Consider the following 2982-nt stretch of genomic DNA (forward strand, 5'->3'; position numbering starts at 1 on the left):
ATATATATATATATATATATATATATATATACATATATAGGAACCTACTTATGGATATACTATCTTTTGGAGAGGCCTACCCAAGGGTCAGCGTAGAGAATATGGTGTTGAATTTGCTCTCAAGAATACATTAGTATCCTCCATTGCGGAGCTTCCAAGTGGTATATCTGAGCGGATCATGTCATGTCGTATTAAACTGACAAAAGGTAGGTTTCTTACCGTTGTCAGTGTTTATGCACCAACAATGTTCCATTCTGATGAAACTGTAGGACAGTTTTATGATGATATAGCACTACCAATTTCTGACAAACTGGTCATATTGGGAGATTTCAATGCAAGAGTTGGAAAGGAGTATGTTTCATGACCTATTTTTGGTCGACATGGGATTGGAAAATGCAATAAAAATGGAGTAGCTCTTTTGACATTTTGTACTGAGAATAATCTGGTTGTTACCAATATTCTGTTTAAGCAGAAATACAAATATAAAACCACCTGGATGCACCCAAGATCTAAGTACTTGCATCCCGTAGATTATATTCTGATCAGAAAATGTGATATGAGAGACGTTTCTAGCGTTCGGGCCATGAGAGGAGCAGAAAGTTGGACGGACCATCATCTAGTGCGTGGAAAAATAGATTTTTCGATAATGCCTAAAAATCAACAGTCTGGTCCTAAGGTACCCAAAAAGTTAAATGTTGTAAACTTTAAATTATCAAGCAACTTGCAAAGATTCCACGATGCTATAGAAAGTATCAATCTTGACACAAACAATCTATGGGAAGATTTCAAAACAATAGTATTTCAGGCTGCAAGTTCGTCAGTGGGATTTAAATCACATAAGTCCAGTGACTGGTTCTCAGAGAGATCAGCAGGAATTCATAATCTACTTTTAGAAAAACAAAACTTAGGCAGTACACTTCTTTCTCAGTCCTTGAACCCCGGTTCAAACGAAGCTTACAGAAAGCTGAAAAGGAAAGTGCAGACGGCTCTAAGGAAAATTAAACAGGAATGGTGGAATGAGCAAAAGAGGCACAAGAAGCAGCTAATAGAAATGATGCCAAGGGTTTGTACTCTTATGTTAAGGAGGTATATGGCCCCAAATCTTCTTCAATAGCTCCAATGAGAACAGCAAATGAACGTTTTCTTCTGATTGACACCGCTTCTATTCATAAGCGTTGGGTAGAACATTTTTCCGCACTTCTGAATAGACTATCATCCGTTGACATGTGACGATAGAAAAATTGAACACCTTCCAGTTATAGAAAAGATGGCATTTGAACTAACTCTAAGTGACATTTATTTAGCTGTGAATAAGCTGAATAACAATAAGTCTCCAGGGTCTGATGGAATCTGTGCAAAAGTCTTGAAATATGTTTGAACTCTTAAATATATTAATTTGTCACTGTTGGAGAACTGAGAAAGTACCTCAAGACTTGATTGATGCCATTTTAGTCTCCTTGTATAAATCGGGGCGAAAATCGCAATAAGTCTCCAGGGTCTGATGGAATCTGTGCAGAAGTCTTGAAATACGAGGGTGAAAAAATGTTGGAACTCTTAAATATATTAATTTGTCACTGTCGGAGAATTGAGAAAGTGCCTGAAGTTGGTTTGATGCCATTTTAGTCTCCTTGTATAAATCGGGTCTGGGTCTCAGTGTGGTTTTCGTTCCTCCAGGAGCACAGCTGATTGTATCTTTACTGTCAGACAGTTACAAGAGAAGTGCATTGAACAGAATCGTACCCTATACCATTGATTTGTTGATCTGAGCAAAGTATTCGATACTGTTAATCTGAATGCTCTGTGGCTAGTTCTAAGGAAAATAGGTTGCCCAGAAAAATTTGTAAACATGATTAGGGCTTTGCATCAAGATATGAAAGCTAGAGTTAACTTTGGTGGTAGGCTCTCTGAATCTATTGCTGTGGAAAATGGAATAAACCAAGGAGACCTTGATGCACTCACCCTCTTTGCAATATACTTTGCTGTTGTGTTGTCATATGCTTTTCAGAACTCTGAGGAGAGTATTTACATAGAATATCAAACAACAGAGAATGTTTTTAACCTGTCCAGACTGAAATTCAAAACGAAGGTTTTCATTCCTTCATTAGGGAACTTTTGTATGCTGACGATTGCGATCTTGTTAATCATTCTGAAACAGGTCTGCAGTCTCTTGTATCTGCATTTGACTCGGTTTGTGATGATTTTGGCTTGACCATCAACTTGAAAAAAAGAAACAGTTGTAATGCATCAACCTGCGTGTGGTGCTGTTTGTAACTCCACTAAAATTTTTGTAAAGGGTAAGTTACTTGAGGTTGTCGATTCGTTCGTCTGAAAGCTCTGTTCAAAATGATGGAAATCTTGATACAGAAATACAGCTGCGAATTCAAAGGGGGGCAAAAGCATTTGATGGCTTGGAGTCATGTGTTTGCTGCCAGCGACATATAAATAAGAATACAAAGCTGGCTCTTTACAAATCATTTGTCTTACCATCTCTGTTGTATTCCTGTGAAACTTGGACTTATTATGAAAAGCATTTTAAATTGTTAGAAAAATTCCACCAAAAATGTCTTCATCGCATTAAAAAAATTAAATGGAGTTCTTTTACTCCAAACACAGATGTCCTTGATTCTGCAGGCATCACCTCAATTAAAGCTATGATTTTGAGGAACCAGTTGAGATGGTGTGGCCATATTGTTCGAATGGCAGATGAATGCATGCCGAAACAGCTGTTTTATGATGAGCTTGCAGAGAGGAAAAATATCGGCGTAAACTTAAAAAAGAAAGTTTAAGGATGGCATAAGGACTACTATCAAGTCACTTGAAATGGTTCCAGAAGAAATAGAAACCCTCGCTTCAGATCGAGTTGGATGGCGAACAAAAGTGTGGAATGGAATGAAAGCGTTTGAAGAGGCCAAGATGACACAAGTAACACTCAAAAGAGATCTAAAGAAGAATGTAACGATCGAGGTGAATGACAATGACCTT

General features: G+C 37.7%; 1 protein-coding gene across 5 annotated transcripts in view; it reads right to left on the reverse strand.

The window, feature by feature from the left end:
* Nucleotides 1-2982, reverse strand: part of LOC106872169 (uncharacterized) — a 127580-nt gene that overhangs the window by 31426 nt on the left and 93172 nt on the right. The window lies entirely within an intron of this gene.

Source organism: Octopus bimaculoides, chromosome 5 (genome assembly GCF_001194135.2).
Source record: "Octopus bimaculoides isolate UCB-OBI-ISO-001 chromosome 5, ASM119413v2, whole genome shotgun sequence".
NCBI lineage: Eukaryota > Metazoa > Mollusca > Cephalopoda > Octopoda > Octopodidae > Octopus > Octopus bimaculoides.